The following is a 17,243-nucleotide window of genomic DNA, read 5'->3' as shown; positions in this document are numbered from 1 at the left end:
CAAATCAATAAAGAAAAGACAAAGAATCCAAAAGAAAAATAATTTAAAAAAACAAACAAGCATGAAAATGTATTTTACAATGGCAGAGTTAAAGTAGACAATAGATGTACATTTACCCTCACTAATAATGCATGGAATACAAATTCAGGCATTAAGAAGACAATGATTTTTTTTTTTACATGTACAAATATTTATAACACTTTCTTGCCAAGGTTATAGGAAACAGAGACTGATAATTACTTGGAGATAATGTATTTGAGTACAATCTCTCTGTAGGGTAACCTGAAAAGATCTATTTAAATGCATTGGTTCAGATAGAGCAAATCCACTTCTGGGACTTACCCCATGTAACATTCTAACAAATGTTATAACATAGTTATAAGAGTGGGGAATGTTAATAAGGGGAAATAGCTAAATAAATAAACATTATGTGACTGTTAGACAGGAGCTGGATAGATAGATGGAAAAGATAAAAGCAACTTCCAGAAAAACTTCTAGGTTTATATGTATTCTGAATTCTGGGCTAAACAATTTACATGGATCATCTCATTTAATCTTCAGAACACTGATCATTTAGTATATCAAAACATTTATTACAAAGATATTTTCCTTCAGGGTGACTTGATGGCTCAGTCAGTTAAGCATCCAACTCTTCATTTCGGATCAGGTCATGATCTCACAGTTCATGGGATTGAGCACTGCACTGACAGAGCCTGCTTGGAATCCTCTTGTTCTCTGCCCCTCCCCTGCACATGCACTGGCACATGTGTGTTCTCTCTCTCTCAAAATAAATAATTAAAAAAAAACCCAAATATATCTTCCTGGGGTGCCTGGGTGGCTCAATTAGGCGTAGGACTCTTGATTTTGCCTTAGGTCATGATCCCAGTGTTGTGGGATCGAGTCCCGCATTGGGCTCTGTGCAAGGCATAGAGCTTGCTTAACATTCTTTCTGTCCCCCGTCTCTCATGTTTGCACTCTCTTTCTCAAAAAAAAAAAAAAAAAAAAGGTAATAAAACAATTAAACAATAGTAATTAAATCATGACATCACTACTGGATGAATATATAGCCTCATCAATACAATAGAATAGAGTCCAGTAGGGGTGACTGGGTGGCTCAGTGAGCTGGGTGTCCCATTCTTGATTTCAGCTCAAGTCATGATCTCATGGTTCTTAGGATTGAGCCCAGTGTTGGGCTTTGTGCTAACAATGTAGAGCCTGCTTGGGATTCTCTCTCTCTCTCTGCCCCTCCCCTGCTTGCTCTCTCTCTTTCTCTCTCAAAATAAATAAATAAACATCAAAAAAAAAAGTCCAATAAAGTACTCAAATGCTATAAGAATCAAGTATTAGATAAAGGTAGTGTTCAAATCAATTAGGAAAAGATAGATTAGTCAACAATGGAAATAATTCAAGAAAAATCTAATTGTATCCATACCTCACACTTTGTGCCGAAATAAATCCCAATGATCATGTATTTAGCAAACATTTAGCAAACATCTGAAAACAAGCAAAGCACTTGATATCAGAAAAATACAAAAGAAGACACAGAAAAATACATTTATAATCTGGGATTATATAATACTCCTCAATATGACACTAAACTCAAAACCACATAAAATACAGATTTATTTGGCTTAAAATGTAATTGAAACTTTCCTCATCACAAATTAAAATAATAAAACTGAAAGGTATGTGTCAAATTAGAAAACAAATAAATACCTCACATCATAGACAAAAGATGAAAATAGAAAAATATATAGAAAAATAAAATATGTCAATAATATAATAGTTTATAGGAAAAGAAATGTAAACTGTTCTTAGGCTTAAAATAAGAGGTTCATAGGGACGCCTGGGTGGCTCAGCAGGTTGAGCATTGGACTCTTGGATTTGGCTTAGATCATGATTTCAGAGTCTTGGGATTGAACCCCATATTGGGCTCTGTGCTGATCACGGAGCCTGCTTAAGATTCTCTCTCTCTCGGGGCGCCTGGGTGGCGCAGCCAGTTAAGCCTCCGACTTCAGCCAGGTCACGATCTCGCGGTCCGTGAGTTCGAGCCCCGCGTCGGGCTCTGGGCTGATGGCTCAGAGCCTGGAGCCTGTTTCCGATTCTGTGTCTCCCTCTCTCTCTGCCCCTCCCCCGTTCATGCTCTGTCTCTCTCTGTCCCAAAAATAAATAAACGTTGAAAAAAAAAATTAAAAAAAAAAAAGATTCTCTCTCTCTCTCTCTCTCTCTCTCTCTCCCCTCTGCCCCTCTCTCCCACTCAAGCACTCTCTCTCAAATACAAAATAAGAACAAATAAAGAAAATTCTAAAAAAAAAAAAAGAAAGCAAGCAAAGAGGTTCATAATAAGGGAAGTGGAAACTAAATCTATCTTAAGATACCATTTCTGACCCATGAGATTGGCAAAAATCCAAAACTTTGACAACTACTCTTGGCAGGACCGTGGAAACACAGACATTCTTCCATCACTGTTTGTGGGGAATTCTTTATACCCAGCCACACTAGACTTCTTTCATGTCCTTCCTTAGGAACTTCCCTTGAAGTTTTCTTTGTGCCATGCCCAGGAACTCCTATTTTATTCGTGAGAGCCAAATTTAACATCACCTTCAGAAGGAAGTCTTCTCTACCCTTACCTCCCACCCCTAATTGTTCTGCCATAAGTGCTCATAATCCCCTTTCATAGCATCTCTCATAAATGGTATTTATTAACCTAGGATTTTTTTCCCCATTCAAATCCAAGATTTATGAGATGAGTAAAATTAGCTATCATCTCCTCCAATACTAGCCACCTACTTGGTACAGTTGTACTGAAATTAAAGAATACACTTTTACTTGTGTGCACCATTTAATTCACTTCTCTTAGTCTCTGTTTCCTCAAGAAAATACATGTCTTTGGGATATTGTGACTATTGATACTCTAAAGCACATAAACCTGGATCCAGAGTAAACCCGCAAAAACGGGAAGATATTCCAAATTTAATTATGATATCATTACCAGTGCAGCATGTTTCTGGTTGACATCTGATTGGTCAATAGTTGCCAAACATCATTTATCCTTATCTCTGCCTCACTAGTGTTCCAAGAGCTTTGCTCTCTCAAAACTCTTATTTACTTAATTTTTCTTTACTGTGACTGACTTCTTAAAATTAACTGTCTGTTTTAACCTCATACCAAATTAATCTCCACAAATTATTAGTTTTTGTAATATATTTTTTGCAATAAATCATTATCTAATAAAAAAATGTTTTTGGTGACCAACTAAAATCATCATGAGAAGGGGCTATTTGACTCAGTCTTTGGAAATTGCTGAGATAGATAATCGCTTCATGTTTATTATTTTCTTTCTATGCATGTCTCAATTGCACCTATGAAAGTTATTTATCTCTGTGTTTATCTTCATCATTAACTGGGATCTCTAAGGGCAGGAATTGTGACTGTAAATCCTGTTGCCAGTGATTACCAAGATACTTTCCCAGAACAGCAGCTCAGTAAAGGTTTGCTAAATGAATTAAACAGCTTTTGAGTACCTACATTGATTAAGGAATGTGCTAGAGTGTTGGCAGAATTCAAAGAATATATTATGAGTATATAGTTAATTTTCATGAGTGTTAATAGTAGTAAAGATAAATAACATTCAGTTCAAAATTACACTCAAGCTATACCTTAAAAAACAAGGTGTGAATTATTAACAGGTATGTGTTAATGCTTGTATTTTCTGGCATATAGGTTATGTATATGCTTTGTATAAAACTCAAAAGTACCGACATGGTTGCAATGACAAGTAAATCTAATCTCTGTTTCTGTTCTCCCAGTTTGTCTACCCAGAAATAATATGGGACCAGTTTCTCCAGGGCACCACCACCTGGAGATATTCTATGCATACAGAATTAAGATTCTGATTTAAGGTATAAGGAAATGCTGGTAAAAGGCATTTCAGGAAGAGAGGATTGTAAATGCAAAGCCAAGAAGGTGGGAAAGTGAGAAAAAGGTAATGACTGAAATTATAATAGAATATAAAATAGTGAAAATAAGTTGATGGTGTGTACTGTTCCTGGAAATTCATAGAAATGGCAATACAAATGTTTTTTAAAATATGAGGATAATTAATAAGACATATTTATTTCATTTACATTTCTTTTTTCTTTTTCTTTTTTGAGCTTGGGCATAATATAATTTTATTCTGGTGTCAGGAAAAAGAAGAAAATTATCTTAACAAATTTATATCATTCAGCCATAAAAAAGAAACAAAATCTTGGTATTTGCAACAACATGGATGAATCTAGAGTGTAATGCTAAGTGAAATAAGTCAGTAAGAGAAAGACAAATACCATATGATTTCACTCGTATGTGAAATTTAATAAACAAAACAAAGAAAGGGATAAAAGAAGAAAGAAACCAAAAATCAGACTCTTAACTATAGAGAACAAACTAGTGGTTACTGGAGGGAAGGTGGGTAGGGGATGAGTGAAATAGGTGATGGACATTAAGAACACACTTATCATGACAAGCAGTGAGTCATGCATAGAATTGTTGAATCACTATATTGTACATCTGAAATAAATATAACACTGTATGTTAACTACACTGGAATTAAAATAAAAAAGGAAATACTCAGGGTGGCTCAGTCTGTTAAGCATCCAACTCTTGATTTCAGCTCAGGTCATGGTCTCATGGGCTCATGGGATTGAACCCCTCATTGGGTTCTGAGCTGATGGTGCAGAGCCTGCTTGGGATTCTCTCTCCCTCTCTCTGCCCCTCCCCCACTCACTCTCTCTCAATCCCTCTCTCTGTCTCTCTCAAAATAAATAAAAAACATTTAAAAAATCTTAAAAAAAAAAGAAATACTCAAATGATGAAAACATGAAAAGAAGAAAAGAAACAAAAAAAAATCATGGTCTTGTTTTGGCCACTATGAAGGAAAATGGTGCTCTTATACTTTGTTGGAAGTATAAATTGGTATGTCTACAGAAGGAAATTTGCCAATAAAAATTAGGATATAATTTATTTATTTTTATTTTTTAATAATTTTTTAAAACATTTATTTATTTTTGAGAGACAGAGACAGAACATGAATTGGGGAGGGGTAGAGAAAGGTGGGGATAGAGGATCTGAAGCAGGCTGTGCTGACAGCAAAGAGCCCCATGCAGGGCCTGAACCCATGAACCATGAGATTATGATCTGAGCTGAAGTAGGACACGTAACTAACTGAGCCACCCAGCCGCCCCTTTTTATTTTTAAAAAATGTTTATTTATTTTGAGAGAGAGAGAGAGAGAGAGAGAGAGAGAGAGAGAGAGAGATTGAGAGAGAGAGCAAGCAGGGGAGGGTAAGAGAGAGACTCCCAAGCAAGCTCTGCACTGTCAGCACAGAGCCTGATGCAGGGCTTGAATCCATGAAAGCATGGGAACAAGCCCTGAGCCAAAATCAAGAGTTGGACACTTAACTGACAGAGCCACCCAGGTACACAGATGATTAGCATTTTAAATGCATTTACTCTGATCCAGAAATTCCAATTCTAAGACTTTATCTTCCAGATACTCACACATATGAGTAATGATATCCATGCAAGAATATTTATTGCAACATTGTTTAAAAATCACAAAACCCTGGTAGTCTAAATGCCCCCAATAACAGGCTGGCCGAATAAATTGAGTATGTGTTAATTCTAGGAATACTATGTGATCTTTATAAAGAAGAGAGTTTTCCAAAAATTAATATGAATGACCACCAAAATATTTAAATACAAAAGGTAAGATAAGGGAAATGTGTATAGATCGTTCCCATTTGAGACAAGAAAAAGGATGGTTATAGTGTGTACACACACACACACACACACACACACACACACACAAACACAAACACACATATATCTGCCTATCTACGTAAATGGACACATACTTAGTTGGGCTTATAATACTTCCGATAAAATACAAAAGAAATTGCGAAAGTGGTAATAGAAACTGAGTACATGGAGAAATAGAAGGGAAAATTACTGTACACTTTAATTCCACTCATAGCTGTTGAAATTTATAATTATTGAGGAAGCAAATATTTATTGAGTGTCTACTAAATGCCTGGCACTTAGGTAGTTGCCGGAGATAAAGCACTTCCTTTTGTGGAGTTTACATTGTACATAAAGACATTATAAAAACATTCAAAGCTCATAGGACAAATATCAATTGGCTAAAATAAATAGCACTTATTTTTTATTTCATCTATGTACATAAATAAAATAGTTGTTTCAGCCCTTGCTCTTTTTCAAATCTAGTAACAAACTATAGAAATGATTCCCGAAAGTATAGTCGTTCTTTTTCAAATCTAAAACTATTTTTGTTTTTATAATAAAATACAAGCATTAAAAAATTGTTTTTTTCACATCAATTTTAATTAAAATTTTTAAAACGTTTACTTATTTTTGAGAGACACAGAGAGACAGAGCGTGAGCAGGGGAGGGGCAGAGAGAGAGGGAGACACAGAATCTGATCTGAAGCAGGCTCCAGGCTCCAAGCTGTCAGCACAGAGCCCGATGCAGGGCTCAAACCCATGAACCGTGAGATCATGACCTGGGGCGAAGTCAGACTCTTAACCAACTAAGCTACCCAGGTGCCCCTCACATCCATTTTAAATGCAAATAAGACTGCATATTTGAAATTATTTTTATTGTAAATTAAAAAATAATTAGAGAGCCAAACCTTAGAGTTAAGTCAAGAAGTTAGGGCTCAAATAAAAATGCTAGAGTATTGGATAGTAGATTTAGAAATTTAAGGGGCGCCTGGGTGGTGCAGTCGGTTAAGCGTCCGACTTCAGCCAGGTCACGATCTCGCGATCCGGGAGTTCGAGCCCCGCGTCAGGCTCTGGGCTGATGGCTCGGAGCCTGGAGCCTGTTTCTGATTTTGTGTCTCCCTCTCTCTCTGCCCCTCCCCCGTTCATGCTCTGTCTCTCTCTGTCCCCAAAAAAATAAACGTTGAAAAAAAAAATTAAAAAAAAAAAGAAATTTAAGAATAAAAATCTCAAATTTGATGGATTAATTTAAAAATTATCATAGTAGAGTTTTCAACAGGTTTTATGAAACCAAGAGAACAAAGGAGATAGTGTAGATGAAGCAGGAGCAAAGAGAGATAACTCGAATAGAATCATCCAACCTTTGGGTGTAGAGGTTTCAAGAGCAAGATCTCAATCATGATCATAAAGATTTGGGTCTTCTTGACTCTGTGGTAGAATGTGCTAGAATGGGAGGGAGGATCAAATGTGGAGCTCCATTTGGGATATGTTCGGTTCCAGATGATTTTAAGATTTATAATTAGAAATAGCTGAGAATGAGAATCAAGGATGGGGGAAAGCAGATGGGTTGGGGTTTGAAATTTGGTTGGTGTTTCACTCACACACAAGGTGACTATGTGATGACCAAGGTCAGGCCCACAGGAAGAAGATGCTCCTTTTGGGATAAAACCTACAAGGGAAGCCAATGAAGATAGAACAGCAACAAATGGATTAGGGAGAAAACAAGGACTTGAGAGACAAAGCAACCAGGGAGATGAGTTTTGTAAGGATAAATACAGTTAATGGGGTCATTGTGCAGGGTGAAGAGGGGATAGATAAAAGGAAAATCAGTCACTAGTTGTGCCATCTGAGATATTTGCTTTAGAAAGGCACATTTTGGAAGGGTTCTGAGAATAGGAGGCATTTTATTAGAAGTTACACAGTGAGCTACCAGGGAAGACAGAAAGAAAGTAAAGTAGAAATATAGATTTTTATGAGGTTAAAATAGAAATGACCTAAGGAATGTTTGTTTCATACATTTCTTGCAGATCAGTTAGCTGAGCTAAAGTATCTTAACTTGAATGTGCTTTGTGGTGTATCAAGAGGCTTGTAATTACTGGGATAATATTCCACACACTATACACTAGTACTGTATTTAATGTGATTATTCTCCTTGTTCTGTTGATTGAATTAAATTCCTTTCTATTTTATTGAGCTGTCTAATTGCTCCATTATAATTTCTATGTATTCCCCAAAAGACTAGTTTCCTTATGATAGAATACAATGCAATAGCCCACGGAGATAAGCAAAGCATAGGCATATTATCCTTCCTTTACTTGAAGTAGAAATGTATTTGTTTTTGTGTTAAAATTAGATTGAATAGGGAGATGAATTCTATTAAATTAGACCACAGAGAACTTACATGAATATGGATGGAGGGAATGTTTGTTAGGTGACTTTCCAGTTGTGTCCTGAAATCTGAGAGGAGAGATGCTTAGCAAAATTTCTTTGGGGAAGTGCCAGGAGGTGGCCTGAGTCATTGCAGTGTCCTTGAACATTACAGTTCTTGGAAAGCTTGGGGGCATTGGGCGTCTGTGCAATTGATCTGATATAAAAGGAGGGTTCAGTTTTGTCCATTGCTAGCTTGAAGGATCACATCTATGAGCAAGAAAGATGGCTTTGTTAGCCATATCTGAAGGTGACCAGCGATTACTTAGCTGTTAATTTTTTTTAACTATATAATTAAATCAACAGGCTTTGAATGTGGGTACAGGTTTTGCTGAATAGCTCAAGAATATCTGTAAGGGGAGGAAAAAAAAAAGCTTACTCCCACGTTCTTGACTTGAATGAATGTTAACTTCCTATTTGAGAGACAGAGCCTCAAGTTAATTTGGAGAAGATGACCAAAATCAAAGGGAAACAAAGAAACTAGTCTCACTTTCTGTAATTAAAGGTGAAGTGAATACAATGTGAAACCCAAAAACCATCAGGAGCAGTGGAAATGACTCTGTCAGCAGAACCAGAGCCCTTGTGTGCTCTCTTTTCACTTCCAGGAGTACATGGCTCATTAAGTGCTTCCCAAAGAGAAAGGGACAGACCATTGCTGGGAAATATAAAGAGCTAGTAGTTCCTGCAGGCTAGCAGAACATGTCATTTACAAGAATGTACAAACTGGAAAGCGTATTCTCTTGAAATCAGAATTGTCAGTCTCTCTCTCTCTGTGTATATATATCCTTTCTGTAGATAATGGTTCTGTTTGTTTGTTTGTTTGTTTGTTTGTTTGAAATCAGAACCTTCCTTTAGCTAGAGGTATGCTACTAATTTAACTAATTTTGTTGTTGTTGCTGGCGGTGGTCATTCAATTCAAATCTAAGGAAGTACAATCATTTGGTTATGGTGGTCTGCTTATTTACTCTTCTATTTATCAAGAGAATTGTTTCCCAGTATTTGCTCTGGTTGTTATTATTGTGATTTTTATTTTTGTGAAATCCAGGTTTTCACATCTATAAATTTTGATTTCTGCTGGCTTCAGTTTTTCTGTAACAAGATCAGGGATCTTTGGTCAATCTTCAGCTTTGAAGTCATATTTGTGGTTAGATAGACTAGCCAGAGAGTGCCCTAAGGTTGGCCTGCTCACATATAAACCCAACACAACTTGTTTGCTTTTCTTATACTGAATAAATAGTATTGACTTCTGCAAAAGACAGTCTTTTATTCTTACAAATTTGAGGAGTGTTAGATATAGAGACTTGATGCAATATATACTTGAAAAGTAATCCAGAAAAATTTAAAGAGTCAGAAGTAAGTCAACCTGAATAAATCTTTATTCAAAATGGATAGTTTTAGTTTTATTTATTTTTAAAGTTTTTAAATTAATTTTGAGAGAGAGAAAGCACAAGAGGGGGAGGGTCAGAGAGCGAGGAGAGAGCGAGAATCCCAAGCAGGCTCCACATTGCTAATGTGGAGCTCTATATGGGGGCTTGAAATCATGAACCATAAGATCATGACTTGAGCCGAAGTCCAATGTTTAACTGAACCACCCAGATGCCCCTAAAATGGATATTTTTATTTATTCATTGTAATGTCTATTTATTTTTGAGAGAGAGAGAGACAGATCGCGAGAGGCAGAGGGGCAGAGAGACAGGGAGACACAGAATCCAAAGCAGGCTCTAGGCTCTGAGCTGTCAGTGCAGAGCCCGACACAGGGTTCCAACCCATGAACTGTGAGATCATGACCTGAGCCGAATTTGGACACTTAACCCACTGAGTCACCCAGGCACCCTAAAATAGATATTTTTAAAAAAGAAATCCTCGTTTAACCTTATCAAAGTTATTACCTAACATTTTCTTGTTAGGTAAAAGTTCATTGTGTATGTTTTCAAATATTCTCTAATTATTTAATGAGTTATTTAAAAACTTTTTAAACATAAATGGAATTACACTATATAAAGGGTTCTGAAACTTGCTTTCTTTTCTAAATAAATCTTGCCCAGGATTCTGTATGCATACGAAGAGATCTACTTAATGGACTTTAATGCCTTCATAGTATTTATATTTTAAATGTTCCACAGTAAATTGAGCAAATCCTCTATTTTTTTAAAAAAAGGTATATATTTATATATATTTTTTTATTTTATTGTTTTATTTATTTTATTTTATTTTATTTTATTTTAATTTAATTTTAGAGAGAGAACATGGGCAGGAGAGAGAGGCAGAGAGGGAGGGAGAGGGAGAGAGAGAGAGAGAGAGAAAGAGATTGAGAGAATCCCAAACTGGCTCCACATTCAGCACAGAGACTGACACAGAGTCACAACCTGAGCTGAAATCAAGAATCGGCCACTCAGCCGAATGAGTCACCCAGGTGCCTGAGAATGAATCGTTGGTTGTTTTTACATTTTTGTGACTATAAATATTCCTGTTTTGAATATCCTTCTATATCATATTTATGAACTTGACAAGTGACTGTAGAATATCTCTAGTTGTAGAATTGGTGAGGCCACAAAGGAAAATGCCAATTTTAGAATCTAAGTTTTGAAATGTGTTGATATTTTACTCTACTTGCAATTTTCTGATATTTAAAGATATAGCCTGAAGAAGCTATTAACTACATTTATTGGAATCAATAAAATCTCATTTACAATCATTAGGTAATAATCTCTTATTTGAATAAAAAATAAAACATGAGTTTTGTGAATGTGGTAAAAACATTTTATTATACACACAGATGATGAAATTACATCTCAATTTAATAATAGGGTGTCTATTAAATTTAATAGTAGGGCAACTAAATATTATATGGCTCCTAATGTGAAATAATATAAAGTATAGTAAGACTTATAAAATGCACTTGCCAAAGATATTTACCCTGTAGCTAATGAAATCTTTCCATCTCTTGCTCACGTTATAGAAATACACGTGATAAAGAAAGTTGAATGATATCATGAGGAAACAATTAGACAAAATCTAGAAGGTGGAAAACTATAGCAACTAGATCAGATTCTTCAATATGTCAATAGGATTTTAGAGTAAAGAGAAGGGAACTCTTCTAGATTAAAATATACCCTCAGAGACTTAACAACAAAATGGGTAAGTTTGTCTTTTACTGCGTTTTGGTTTAAACAAATATCTTCTTATGCCAGAAAACAAAGTCATGCTCAAAAACCAAGGAGCTAGGAGGAGTCAACTTGAAAACACTCTTGCTTGTGAAATTTGGGACGATTTGAACATCCAAATGAATAGTGACAGAAATATATCAGAAAAAGTGAATAAAATAAATTCAAGTCAAGGGAATTAAGATATACAAACTTCTAGTTACAAAATAAGTAAGTCATGGAGTTGAAAATACAGCATAGGGAGTGTAGTCAGTAATACTGTGATAATGTTGTTATGTGACAGATGGTGGCTACATTTGTCACGGTGAGCACTGAGTCATGGATGGAATTGTTGAATCAATATGTTGTACACCTGAAACTAATATAACTTGTATGTTAATTATACTTCAATTTAAAAAATAAATAAAATAAAGTAAAAAATTCATGACTCCCCTCTGGCAGGAAAAAAAAAAATTAAAGGGAAAGAGGGAAAGAGAGTCTTTTTTGAAGAAAAATTCCAACTAATGATATATATTTCAATAATCATACAATTTGAAGAGAAACCAGAGTGTTTAATCATCATATTATAACCACCATCATAATAATTTATTCTGACAACAACCATCAATGAGCTAAAACCTACGAGTGAAAGATTACTGGGGAACATGATAGTCACCTAGTGTCAAATTATCAGACAAAAGAAAGCTTATCATTTACAAAGATAAAAGAATATTTCTCAATGATGAAATTCGGAAGACATAATTTTAACCAAATAGTCAAATTTAACATCCTCAATAATAGGACAAACTGATACAAGCTTCCTCATGTGACAAATTGAGAAGGACATATCACATGAGTGGTATTCCTGCCTGAAATGTTTATCCTGAATCTAATTATGAACAAACCATCAGACAAATTCAAACTGAGAGGTATTTTCCAAAACAACTGCTCTTTTAAAAGATTGAGGTCATAAAAGACCTAAAAAACAAAAAAAACCCATCTCCCCCCAAAAAACAAACTAACAATCCTAGATTAAAGAGATGGGGCAACTACATGTAGTGTGTGTGCTTTGATTAAATTTTGGGTTAGAGAAAACAACAACAAAAAAACCTAGCTATGTTAGGGCAAATGGGAATATTTAAATATAACAGTATATTTAATAAATATGTTATGTTACATTTATATTTCCTTTTTAAAATATTTTCAAGTTTATTTTTGAGAGAGAGAGAGCGTGCGCATGCACATGTACTCAAGCAGGGAAGGGGCAGAGAGAGGGACAGAGAGAATCCCAAGCAGCCTCAGCACCCGTTACCGTAGAGCCTGATGTGGGGCTTGAACTCACAAACCGTGAGATCATGACCTGAGCCGAATTCAAGAGATGGACGCTTAACTGACTGAGCTACCCAGGTGCCCCACATCTATATTTCCAGAATGTGAAATCTGTGATGTGGTTATATGAGAAAATATAATAATCCTTGGGAAGTGCCCGCTGATGTATTTAGAGAAAAGTATCATGATGCCTGTGATTAATACTCAAATGGTTCATCCCTTCCTCTGGCTCTGCCAAACATGTGGTTATATATATGTATATATTATATATATATATAAATGTGTCTGTGTGTGTGTGTGTGTGTGTGTGTGTGTGTGTGTGTGTGTGGAGAGAGAGAGAGAGAGAGAGAGAGAGAGAGACAGTATGCAAATGTAGCAAGATATTAACGATTAGTTCTCTATGAAAAGTAAATAAGGAGTTCACTAGAGCTACCATAATAAAAAAACACAGAGTGGATGGCTTAAACAACAAGGATCTATTTTCTCACAGTTCTGGAGGCTGAAGTGCAAGATCAAGGTGTCAGCAGGGTGAGTTTCATCTGAGGCCTCTCTTTTTGGCTTGTAGATGGCTGCCTCCTTTATGCCTCTTCCCGTGGTTGTCCTTCTGTGCATTTACACCTTTGGTGTCTTTGTGGGTCCAAATTGCCTCTTATAAAGATACCAGTCAGATTGGATTAGGGCCCATCCCAATAGCCTTCTCTTAACTTGCTCATTAATTAATTAATTTATTTATTTATTCTCAAGTTAGCTAAAATACAGTATTTCCTAGTCTTGCCTTCAGGAGTAGAACCCAGTGATTCATCACTTACATATAACACCCAGTGCTCATCCCAACAAGTGCCCTCCTTAATGCCCATCACCTATTCCCTCCCCCCCCATCAACCCTCAGTTTGTTCTCTGTATTTAAGAGTCTTTTATGGTTTGCTCTCTCTCTGTTTTTATCTTATTTTTTCCACCCTCCCGCTAATTAAAACTCTATCTTCAAAAATAACCACATTCTGATGTACTAGGGGTTAAGTCTCCAATACATAAATTTTGGAGGGATGCAATTCAGCCCATAGAGATGGTATTCACTGGATTATTCTGGTTACTTTCCTATAGATTTGAACATTTTCAAAATAAAAAGTTGGTGGAAAAATGAGGACCTAGCTGGTTCCCATATACTTCTCTAAAATCAAATTATTTTGAGAATGAGAAACATTTTCATATGTACTATTAGCTAAATTACTTATACAAACTTTATAAGATGCTATATAGAATGAACTTTGTTGTTCTTCCAGGAGCTGGACTATGTTAGTTAAGTTTTGTCAGTCCTGTCTGGGAAAGGAAAACAACATACCAACAATCTTCCTAACACCTCTGTCCTCTAAATAAAAGCATTCTAGAAAGTGAAGCACAGGTTTGAAATTGAAAATGAAAAACTTCCCTATTACCTTTTCTGAAAAGTCATTCCTTCATTAGCTTATTAAATTTAACATCTCATTGAAAAAGGATATTCTTAATGTAACACAGGTCAACATTATGATACTGCTAATGGTTATAATCAGTCTTCAGATTTTAAAACATATTACTATTTATTTTTTCCAATTATAATTTAGCTATAAAATAAATGAATATAATTGCATTCATCTTTCATTTCTAATTCCTCTTGATATTTTTCAGTCCTAAAGCTTTTTCACCTCAAGCTGTGATTTGTCAGGTTTTATAACCTCTGAGTATTGTCAGTGTTGCGTATGTGTGGATAGGAAATCTCTAGGGGAAAATCCAGGTTCTGTAGAAAAAGGCAATGGTGATTCAGGAAGTGCTGTTCATTCCTCTGAGTGAATATTGACCCAATGCCCCCACACAAGAGGGGCTATCTTTTTGAAAATGACATAAAACAGAGGTCTTAACTTTAGTAGGAGATTCTTTCATAAAAAACCTCCAGGAACGACCTCAGTTTCAGATTTCATGAGAAGTCTTAAATTTTTTTAAATGTATATACAGAAGTTTTAATACTTCAGAAGAGGAGAGGAATTTTACTGAGTTGCAAAGATATCTTTATTGCCTGATTGCTTTTTCAAAAGGAATGCTTTTTTTTTTTACATGGTTTTAAGGTTAGACATTTTTCATTTAAAAATATCTCATAAATAAAGGTATACGTGAAATAAAAATTCATTCATAATCCTACCATCCTGAGATGAGAATTATTATTTAATCAATATATTATTCTATCGTCTAGTAAATAAAGAAAAATAATGAAGCATTTATCCTTTTTTTCTTTGTAGGAATTGTACTTCAGGAATTACTCTATCAGCACAGGATAACTAAAAAATTAATTCTTAATTTATTTGTTGTGAATCTTTCTTATATATTAATTAATATATTTGAAGTTATTTCCCCTAGATACTGCTCTGTGTTCCACAAATATTAACATGGGATGTTTTTGTTGTTTAATTCTAAATTGTTTGAAATTATTCTTACTTTGCTCAGAACAAAAAATGACCAAGTATTATTCTTTCAGGGGCAATTGGATATCTTTCTCTGGTTTTGTGTATTCAACCAGGATCAAATCTTGTCTTTGAAACTTTGAAGACCAAACCATATACATGTTACTTTCTTCTGGTATGCAGCTCTTTGCTTTGCTTCTTTTCCTTTTTTAGATTATTGGACTCATTTCCAGACTCCCTATTTCTCCAGTTTCCTTGTCCATTTCTTCCTTCCGATGTATCTCATTTAGGCTCATTATACTTGGATAGCACCAGATGTTCCAAATTTATTTGGCATTTTATACTGTCAAAACTCCTAGTTGCTTAAACGCCTACATTTGAGTTAGCTGCTGCCCCCAAAAAGTGATCAGAAAAAGTAATTTATATAGGGTATGAAAGACTTGTCATTTAAATAAATTTTCCTAGGCACCATTCCCTGTGTTAGCAAGGCAATTTGGCAACTCAGTTACTGTCATATGTAACTACATAATCCAAAAGAATTATTTGATTTTTGTGAAATGCTCAGGTAATATTTGACTTCTAAAATGTATATACTTTTCCATAGAGGGTAGTATATAAAATGTAATAGTATTAATATGAATTATTTCATTTTCTTCCTTCCAAAATTGTGTCATTTTCTTTCTTAAGGTAACGAAGGTTTAGAGTGAACCTACCATATGAGCCAGTGGATAGAGCCAACCACTCTGTGGTGTCGGAGCTTGCGTTCCTGAAACTCTCCAATTCCAAGGAGATCCAGCTTATTTTTTCTTTTTTTCTTTCCTTCTCTTTTGTATCTAATGGGAAATGTCCTCATAATGGTTACTGTGACCCCTGACCCTTACTTACATTTTCCCATGTGTTTTCTCTTAGCCAATTTCTCCATCACTGATCTGATATCTTGCTCCATTGCAGTACCCAGGATGATTTGTGATCTTTTTAAGAAATGGAAAGTCATCTCCTTTGGGGACTATACAGCTTGGGTCTTCTTTAGCCATGCCGTTTTGAAGGCAACAAGATGTGCTGCTCATAGCCATGGCCTTTGACAGCTATAGGGCCATATGTAAGCCTCTCTACCCATGAACGTGCATTTTGATTTTAGTGGTTGCCTAGACCATTGGTCTCATTCACTCATTGGGCCAATTGGCTTCTGTGGTAAACTTGCCTGTCTGTAGCCCTTAATGTATTAGACCAGCTTTTACTGTGACATACCTTGGCTCATCAAACTTGCCTTCACAGACACTTATAACTGAAGTTCACAGGCACTGCTAATCGTAGGTTTGTTTCCTTGGTTGCTTTCTTCTTGCTCATCCTTTTACATCTTCATCTTGGCCACCTCTGGAGGTTCAGCCAAGGCTCCCTTTACTCTCTCATGAGCTCATTGTACTGTCCTGATTTTATTTTTTGCCTACTGATTTTTTTCTATGTGTGGCCCTCTCCTTCAACACATCTGGATGAATTTCTAGCCATATTTGATGTAGCTTTAACTCCTTTTCTAAACCCAGTCATCTATACATCTACACATTCAGGAACACAGAGATGGAGATGGCATCAATGAGGAGAGGATTCAGTCAGCTTACGGGTGTTAGAAAAATAAAAATCACTAAATGGTTTTATTGAAATTTCCAGGTGACTATTGATACATTTTTCTGTCCCTAGTAGCCTATCCTCATGAGGAAGAGATCTTTCTAAGATCTTACTTTATTCTTTCTGTTGGAACATATTTCTCTCTCTCTTCATTTGGCTTGACTGTGTTGGTTTCTAGGCATTAGATAAAATGTCCACGTCTTCCCGTGTGGAAGTGGTGGCCTCATGTAAGAGATGAACATTACTGTTCAACCTTGCCCTAGCTCTTGGTTGTCTCTCAAACCCCTGTGATTGTCGGAGCAGCCCATTTTATTTTTAATAGCTTCCAGGAGTTGAGAATGTACCAAAGCCTGTCAGTGTGCCAATGGGGAGGATCTCAGCACCTAGAGTCAGGCTGACTGGGAGCCAGATCCTCAGGCAGCACCTTTTACAGTAGGCCGATATAGACAGTCCAGTGGGACTGGAACCCTGCGAACCACCAGTGCCGGGCAACAGAGTTGTCCCCTGGGCAACAGT

The 17,243-nt window shown here is 35.9% G+C and overlaps 1 long non-coding RNA gene across 1 annotated transcript; it reads right to left on the bottom strand.

The window, feature by feature from the left end:
- Nucleotides 1-1,341: 1,341 nt before the first annotated feature.
- On the bottom strand, nt 1,342-17,225 carry LOC123384778. Its single transcript, XR_006596313.1, has 3 exons — nt 15,818-17,225; nt 13,164-13,323; nt 1,342-1,494 (listed from the first exon to the last, which is right to left on the bottom strand). It is a non-coding gene; the product is annotated as an uncharacterized LOC123384778 (long non-coding RNA).
- Between the last annotated feature and the right edge of the window lie 18 nt (nt 17,226-17,243).

This window comes from Felis catus, chromosome B1 (genome assembly GCF_018350175.1).
Source record: "Felis catus isolate Fca126 chromosome B1, F.catus_Fca126_mat1.0, whole genome shotgun sequence".
Taxonomy (NCBI): domain Eukaryota; kingdom Metazoa; phylum Chordata; class Mammalia; order Carnivora; family Felidae; genus Felis; species Felis catus.
This window is presented reverse-complemented; position numbering and strand designations above follow the sequence as displayed.